Source organism: Macaca mulatta, chromosome 3 (genome assembly GCF_049350105.2).
Source record: "Macaca mulatta isolate MMU2019108-1 chromosome 3, T2T-MMU8v2.0, whole genome shotgun sequence".
Taxonomy (NCBI): domain Eukaryota; kingdom Metazoa; phylum Chordata; class Mammalia; order Primates; family Cercopithecidae; genus Macaca; species Macaca mulatta.
Window position 1 is genome coordinate 160634235 of NC_133408.1, and position 9767 is coordinate 160644001.

Below are 9767 nucleotides of genomic sequence, written 5' to 3' on the forward strand. Positions count from 1 at the left end.
TCCCAGTCACCCTTACCCAGTCACCTTTGCCCCAGTCACCCTTACCCAGTGCATGAGATTGACCAATGGATTCATGCTAAGAGAAGCAAGCCGAGAGGACCTCAGGCTATTGTCTCTCTGACTCATCTCAGCTCCTAGGATATGAATATCATTAAGAGAAGTTTACCATTGTCCTCATCCCCATCTCCAGAGCTCTGTCTCAGAGATTTTGCCTGGGGGTAGAAGTAAGACATAAAACAGATAGCTTCTAATCTCTTTCCAGAGGAACTGATTTTATGTGCAAAAAAGCATGGACAAGTGTAGGAAAAGAGCCAGTTGCATGGTACGAGTGACACCATCTTGAATTAAATCACCATGATGACAGATGTTTGACTCCTGTATACCAACTTATTCTACAGCAAAATGTTTAAACGATGCTTGTAGCATAGCTAACCCCTCATAGAGATGCTTTCTAACTTCCCCAGTGGTCAGAAGTTTCAGCAAGAAAGCCTGAAGTGTGACCCCTGCACATCCCTTTCCCTAAAAGCTTGCTATATAAAGGATACTTTCTAGGCAGGGCATGGTGGCTGATGCCTATAATCCCAGCACTTTAGGAGGCTGAGGGCAGCGGATCATTTTGAGGGTGGGAGTTTGAGACCAGCCAACATGGTGAAACTCCGTCTCTACTAAAAATATAAAAATTAGCCGGGCATGATGGCAGGTACCTGTAATCCTAGCTACTCAGGAGGCTGAGGCAGGAGAATCGCTTGAACCCAGGAGGTGAAGGTTACAGCGAGCCGAGATCATGCCACTGTAATCCAGCCTGTGCAACAGACCGAAACTCCATGTCAAATTAAAAAAAAAAAAAACAAAAAACAAACAAAAAAACTTTCTAGAGGGCTGGACACAGGATCCATCTTCTTGAAGCTGCCTGAGACATTTCTTTGATTCATAAGTCCCTAATAAATATTTCTTGCTGAGAACCGGATTTGTCAGCCTTTCTTCAGCTTTCCAACTCCCTTGGCCTTTCTGGGTAGGTTTGCATATACCTGCTTACCAGGAAACAGGCAGTTAGAGCCTGAGGCTGCTCTCAAAAACAGTGATGGTTGTGATAAAAGGCACTCATAAATCTAATGAAGGTACAGCCTAAACCATATGGTCTAGCCTATATCTTCATTAGATCCATGAATGAAGAGAGAATCTGGGTTTTAGACAGCTGGGCAGAGTCATTCTGCAGTCAGAACAAATATCAAACACTGACCTCAGAAACTATTCCTTTGAAGAAGCTACATTTTGATTGGATTAATTTGTAGAGGAATACATGCCGAAGACATTGTTGAAAATGACACAACAATCAGCAGGCAACTTTCATTTATTTTTTATGTATTCACAGGCACGATCATAGTGCACTTCATAGACCCTGAAATCCTGGCCTCCTCAGTAGCTGAAACTACAGGTGCATGCCACAGCACCAAGTTAGTAGAGTTTAACAGCTGACTGTAGTCAGGAAAAGAATAGAAGAGCCCCCTATTAGGACCATTGTCATCCCAGGGTGACTGTGGAAAAAAAAATGCTGTGCTTCCCTACAGAGCAACCTCAGAGGCTTCACAGTATAGGAGAAAATATATTTCACAAAAATAATGTGGCCAGTTACTAAAAAAATAAGTAAACAAATAATAATAAGCCCCAAAGGGGAAAAGAGGACCAATATCTAGAGTTGCTAAAATATATTATCTAAAATGTGCAGTTTCCAATAAAAAGTTTTGAGGCCTGACAAAAAATAATAAAGTATGACTCATAAAAGACCTAAAACAGACAACAGAAACTGCCTGTGACAGTGACCCGCTGTTGGATGGAACAGAAACACATTTCAAAGCAGCCCTCATCAATATGTTCACAGGTCAAAAGAAAGCGTGAGTAAAGAAGCCAAGGAACGTGTGATGGCAATGTCATATCAAACAGAAAATCTCTATAGAGAGATTTAAACATTACAAAACAGAACAAAATTCTGGAGGAAAAAAAGTACAAGAAGTTAAATTTAAAAATTCACTGGACAGGCTCAACAGTAGATTTGAATTGGCTAAAGAATTAGCAAACTTGAAGGTAGATCAGTTGAGATTATATAGCTGAAGAACAGAGGGGAGAAAAGAATGAAGACAAACTAACAGCACCTCAGAAAAATATTGGAACACCATTAAGTGCACTACCATACACGTAACGAAAGTGCCAGAAGGATAGGAGAGAGAAAAGGAAGATGAAAAAATATTTGAAATAATGATGACTGCAAACTTCCCATATTTATTAGAAAACAATAAAATACATGTCCAGAAAGTTCTAGTGCATTTCCAGAAAGCACAAAGGATAAGTGCAAAGATACTCACAAACAGACACAGCATAGAAAAATCCTAAAAGTCTAAACATGAAGGAAATCTTGAAAGCCAAAAGAGGAAAATGGCATATTATTTACAAGGAAACCCCAATAGGCTTAACAACTGACTTCTCCAAAGAAACAAGAGAGGCCAGTAGACAGTGGGATAATGTATTAAAAGAGCTCAAAGTAAAATACAGTCAATCAAAAATTACGTATCCAGTAAAGCAATCTTTCAAAACCAAAGGTGAAGTAGAGTTTCCCAAACAAACAAAAAATTGGAAAATTTCTTACTAGCAGACCCTCCTTATAAGAAATACAAAAGGAGGAGGGCGGAGCAAGATGGCCGAATAGGAGCAGCTCCAGTCTCCAACTCCCAGCGCGAGCGACACAGAAGACCGGTGATTTCTGCATTTTCAACTGAGGTACTGGGTTCATCTCACTGGGGAGTGCCGGACGATCGGAGCTGGTCAGCTGCTGCAGCCCGACCAGCGAGAGCTGAAGCAGGGCGAGGCATTGCCTCACCTGGGAAGCGCAAGGGGGAAGGGAGTCCCTTTTCCTAGCCAGGGGAAGTGAGACACACAACACCTGGAAAATCGGGTAACTCCCACCCCAATACTGCGCTTTAGGAAACAGGCACACCAGGAGATCATATCCCACACCTGGCCGGGAGGGTCCCACACCCACGGAGCCTCCCTGGTTGCTAGCGCAGCAGTCTGTGATCTACCGGCAAGGCAGCAGCGAGGCTGGGGGAGGGGCGCCCGCCATTGCTGAGGCTTAAGTAGGTAAACAAAGCTGCTGGGAAGCTCGAACTGGGTGGAGCTCACAGCAGCTCAAGGAAACCTGCCTGTCTCTGTAGACTCCACCTCTGGGGACAGGGCACAGTAAACTAAGACACACAGACACCTCTGCACAGACGCAAACGACTCTGTCTGACAGCTTTGAAGAGAGCACTGGATCTCCCAACACGGAGGTTGAGATCTGAGAAGGGACAGACTCCCTGCTCAAGCGGGTCCCTGACCCCTGAGTAGCCTAACTGGGAGACATCCCCCACTAGGGGCAGTCTGACACCCCACACCTCACAGGGAGGAGTACACCCCTGAGAGGAAGCTTCCAAAGCAAGAATCAGACAGGTACACTCGCTGTTCAGAAATATTCTATCTTCTGCAGCCTCTGCTGCTGATACCCAGGCAAACAGGGTCTGGAGTGGACCTCAAGCAATCTCCAACAGACCTACAGCTGAGGGTCCTGACTGTTAGAAGGAAAACTATCAAACAGGAAGGACACCTACACCAAAACCCCATCAGTACATCACCATCATCAAAGACCAGAGGCAGATAAAACCACAAAGATGGGGAAAAAGCAGGGCAGAAAAGCTGGAAATTCAAAAAATAAGAGCGCATCTCCCCTGGCAAAGGAGCGCAGCTCATCGCCAGCAACGGATCAAAGCTGGACGGAGAATGACTTTGACGAGATGAGAGAAGAAGGCTTCAGTCCATCAAATTTCTCAGAGCTAAAGGAGGAATTACGTACCCAGCGCAAAGAAACTAAAAATCTTGAAAAAAAAGTGGAAGAATTGATGGCTAGAGTAATTAATGCAGAGAAGGTTCTAAACGAAATGAAAGAGATGAAAACCATGACACGAGAAATACGTGACAAATGCACAAGCTTCAGTAACCGACTCGATCAACTGGAAGAAAGAGTATCAGCGATTGAGGACCAAATGAATGAAATGAAGCGAGAAGAGAAACCAAAAGAAAAAAGAAGAAAAAGAAATGAACAAAGCCTGCAAGAAGTATGGGATTATGTAAAAAGACCAAATCTACGTCTGATTGGGGTGCCTGAAAGTGAGGGGGAAAATGGAACCAAGTTGGAAAACACTCTTCAGGATATCATCCAGGAGAACTTCCCCAACCTAGTAGGGCAGGCCAACATTCAAATCCAGGAAATACAGAGAACGCCACAAAGATACTCCTCGAGAAGAGCAACTCCAAGACACATAATTGCCAGATTCACCAAAGTTGAAATGAAGGAAAAAATCTTAAGGGCAGCCAGAGAGAAAGGTCGGGTTACCCACAAAGGGAAGCCCATCAGACTAACAGCAGATCTCTCAGCAGAAACTCTACAAGCCAGAAGAGAGTGGGGGCCAATATTCAACATTCTTAAAGAAAAGAATTTTAAACCCAGAATTTCATATCCAGCCAAACTAAGTTTCATAAGTGAAGGAGAAATAAAATCCTTTACAGATAAGCAAATGCTTAGAGATTTTGTCACCACTAGGCCTGCCTTACAAGAGACCCTGAAGGAAGCACTCAACATGGAAAGGAACAACCGGTACCAGCCATTGCAAAAACATGCCAAAATGTAAAGACCATTGAGGCTAGGAAGAAACTGCATCAACTAATGAGCAAAATAACCAGTTAATATCATAATGGCAGGATCAAGTTCACACATAACAATCTTAACCTTAAATGTAAATGGACTAAATGCTCCAATTAAAAGACACAGACTGGCAAACTGGATAAAGAGTCAAGACCCATCAGTCTGCTGTATTCAGGAGACCCATCTCACACGCAGAGACATACATAGGCTCAAAATAAAGGGATGGAGGAAGATTTACCAAGCAAATGGAGAACAAAAAAAAGCAGGGGTTGCAATACTAGTCTCTGATAAAACAGACTTTAAACCATCAAAGATCAAAAGAGACAAAGAAGGCCATTACATAATGGTAAAGGGATCAATTCAACAGGAAGAGCTAACTATCCTAAATATATATGCACCCAATACAGGAGCACCCAGATTCATAAAGCAAGTCCTTAGAGACTTACAAAGAGACTTAGACTCCCATACAATAATAATGGGAGACTTCAACACTCCACTGTCAACATTAGACAGATCAACGAGACAGAAAGTTAACAAGGATATCCAGGAATTGAACTCATCTCTGCAGCAAGCAGACCTAATAGACATCTATAGAACTCTCCACCCCAAATCAACAGAATATACATTCTTCTCAGCACCACATCATACTTACTCCAAAATTGACCACGTAATTGGAAGTAAAGCACTCCTCAGCAAATGTACAAGAACAGAAATTATAACAAACTGTCTCTCAGACCACAGTGCAATCAAACTAGAACTCAGGACTAAGAAACTCACTCAAAACCGCTCAACTACATGGAAACTGAACAACCTGCTCCTGAATGACTACTGGGTACATAACGAAATGAAGGCAGAAATAAAGATGTTCTTTGAAACCAATGAGAACAAAGATACAACATACCAGAATCTCTGGGACACATTTAAAGCAGTGTGTAGAGGGAAATTTATAGCACTAAATGCCCACAAGAGAAAGCAGGAAAGATGTAAAATTGACACTCTAACATCGCAATTAAAAGAACTAGAGAAGCAAGAGCAAACACATTCGAAAGCTAGCAGAAGGCAAGAAATAACTAAGATCAGAGCAGAACTGAAGGAGATAGAGACACAAAAAACCCTCCAAAAAATCAATGAATCCAGGAGTTGGTTTTTTGAAAAGATCAACAAAATTGACAGACCACTAGCCAGACTAATAAAGAAGAAAAGAGAGAAGAATCAAATCGACGCAATTAAAAATGATCAAGGGGATATCACCACCGACCCCACAGAAATACAAACTACCATCAGAGAATACTATAAACACCTCTACGCAAATAAACTGGAAAATCTAGAAGAAATGGATAATTTCCTGGACACTTACACTCTTCCAAGACTAAACCAGGAAGAAGTTGAATCCCTGAATAGACCAATAGCAGGCTCTGAAATTGAGGCAACAATTAATAGCCTACCAACCAAAAAAAGTCCAGGACCAGATGGATTCACAGCTGAATTCTACCAGAGGTACAAGGAGGAGTTGGTACCATTCCTTCTGAAACTATTCCAAGCAATAGAAAAAGAGGGAATCCTCCCTAACTCATTTTATGAGGCCAACATCATCCTGATACCAAAGCCTGGCAGAGACACAACAAAAAAAGAGAATTTTAGACCAATATCCCTGATGAACATCGATGCAAAAATCCTCAATAAAATACTGGCAAACCGGATTCAGCAACACATCAAAAAGCTTATCCACCATGATCAAGTGGGCTTCATCCCTGGGATGCAAGGCTGGTTCAACATTCGCAAATCAATAAACATAATCCAGCATATAAACAGAACCAAAGACAAGAACCACATGATTATCTCAATTGATGCAGAAAAGGCTTTTGACAAAATTCAACAGCCTTTCATGCTAAAAACGCTCAATAAATTCGGTATTGATGGAACGTACCTCAAAATAATAAGAGCTATTTATGACAAACCCACAGCCAATATCATACTGAATGGGCAAAAACTGGAAAAATTCCCTTTGAAAACTGGCACAAGACAGGGATGCCCTCTCTCACCACTCCTATTCAACATAGTGTTGGAAGTTCTGGCTAGGGCAATCAGGCAAGAGAAAGAAATCAAGGGTATTCAGTTAGGAAAAGAAGAAGTCAAATTGTCCCTGTTTGCAGATGACATGATTGTATATTTAGAAAACCCCATTGTCTCAGCCCAAAATCTCCTTAAGCTGATAAGCAACTTCAGCAAAGTCTCAGGATACAAAATTAATGTGCAAAAATCACAAGCATTCTTATACACCAGTAACAGACAAACAGAGAGCCAAATCAGGAATGAACTTCCATTCACAATTGCTTCAAAGAGAATCAAATACCTAGGAATCCAACTTACAAGGGATGTAAAGGACCTCTTCAAGGAGAACTACAAACCACTGCTCAGTGAAATAAAAGAGGACACAAACAAATGGAAGAACATACCATGCTCATGGATAGGAAGAATCAATATCGTGAAAATGGCCATACTGCCCAAGGTAATTTATAGATTCAATGCCATCCCCATCAAGCTACCAATGAGTTTCCTCACAGAATTGGAAAAAACTGCTTTAAAGTTCATATGGAACCAAAAAAGAGCCTGCATCTCCAAGACAATCCTAAGTCAAAAGAACAAAGCTGGAGGCATCACGCTACCTGACTTCAAACTATACTACAAGGCTACAGTAACCAAAACAGCATGGTACTGGTACCAAAACAGAGATATAGACCAATGGAACAGAACAGAGTCCTCAGAAATAATACCACACATCTACAGCCATCTGATCTTTGACAAACCTGAGAGAAACAAGAAATGGGGAAAGGATTCCCTATTTAATAAATGGTGCTGGGAAAATTGGCTAGCCATAAGTAGAAAGCTGAAACTGGATCCTTTCCTTACTCCTTATACGAAAATTAATTCAAGATGGATTAGAGACTTAAATGTTAGACCTAATACCATAAAAATCCTAGAGGAAAACCTAGGTAGTACCATTCAGGACATAGGCATGGGCAAAGATTTCATGTCTAAAACACCAAAAGCAACGGCAGCAAAAGCCAAAATTGACAAATGGGATCTCATTAAACTAAAGAGCTTCTGCACAGCAAAAGACACTACCATCAGAGTGAACAGGCAACCTACAGAATGGGAAAAAATTTTTGCAATCTACTCATCTGACAAAGGGCTAATATCCAGAACCTACAAAGAACTCAAACAAATTTACAAGAAAAAAACAAACAACCCCATCAAAAAGTGGGCAAAGGACATGAACAGACATTTCTCAAAAGAAGACATTCATAGAGCCAACAGACACATGAAAAAATGCTCATCATCACTGGCCATCAGAGAAATGCAAATCAAAACCACAATGAGATACCATCTCACACCAGTTAGAATGGCAATCATTAAAAAGTCAGGAAACAACAGGTGCTGGAGAGGATGTGGAGAAATAGGAACACTTTTACACTGTTGGTGGGATTGTAAACTAGTTCAACCATTATGGAAAACAGTATGGCGATTCCTCAAGGATCTAGAACTAGATGTACCATATGACCCAGCCATCCCATTACTGGGTATATACCCAAAGGATTATAAATTATGCTGCTATAAAGACACATGCACACGTATGTTTATTGCAGCACTATTCACAATAGCAAAGACTTGGAATCAACCCAAATGTCCATCAGTGACAGATTGGATTAAGAAAATGTGGCACATATACACCATGGAATACTATGCAGCCATAAAAAAGGATGAGTTTGAGTCCTTTGTAGGGACTTGGATGCAGCTGGAATCCATCATTCTTAGCAAACTATCGCAAGAACAGAAAACCAAACACCGCATGTTCTCACTCATAGGTGGGAACTGAACAATGAGATCACTCGGACTCAGGAAGGGGAACATAACACACCGGGGCCTATCATGGGGAGGGGGGAGGGGGGAGGGATTGCGTTGGGAGTTATACCTGATGTAAATGACGAGTTGATGGGTGCAGTACAGCAACATGGCACAAGTATACATATGTAACAAACCTGCACGTTATGCACATGTACCCTACAACTTAAAGTATAATAATAATAAATAAATTAAAAAAAAAAAAAAAAAAAAAGAAATACAAAAGGAAATTCTTCAGGCTGAAGATGATAACAGATAGTAATTCAAATTCACACAAAGAGCACCAATAAAGGTAATATTGTGTGATTATAAATGACAATTCAATACATATTTTTCTCTTTTCTTCTCTCAATTGATTTAAAAGCAATTGCATAAAATTATATCTATATACCAAGAGCAAGAGAGAAAATTGTTAAGCTTATAACGTATAAAAATATAACACAAGTAAAATATATTTGCCAATAACAGCCCAAAAGAAGTGAAGGGGAGGAAAGTTGTAACGGGCTAAGAAATGACTACAGATAATAAAGTAATAACTAGAAAGAAAAAGAGAGAGAAAGAAAAGAAGGAAGAGGAAGGGAAGGGAAGGCAAAGGAAGGGAAAGGAAATGGAAGAGAAGGGAAGGGAAGGGAAATGGAAGAGAAGGGAAGGGAAAGGAAGGGAAGGAAAGAAAAAAAGGAAAAAAATTGCCCATGCCTGCTTCATCGAAGTTAATAATGCCAGCGCTTATTTTTCAACTTGCTAAGTTCCTGATGCCCCTCTTCTGCACGCTGAACCCCTGAAACAACCCTGCTGCTGTGGACAGTAAAACAGGAAGGATAAGCCCACTTGCTGCCAGACCTTCCTAGAATCTCTTTGTCTCCCAGTTATGGCTTGCCCTATTTGCCCTACACTATTGGCCAAACACTAATTATGGGCTCCTGCCTCTACTTTCCCTGCCTAACACTGCAGTTTAGAATCCTGTTTGGAATCAGAAACCCTTCCCAAATTCCAACTGCTTGGCTAAGCCTCACTACTATTCTTAATATTTCCCTCTAGAGGCTAGACCTTGCTCCCTATAATTTAGTTGCCTTCTTCCTTTGCAGGAACCTGTTGAGAAGGGACCATTAAACCACTATAGTGTTACCACTTGCTT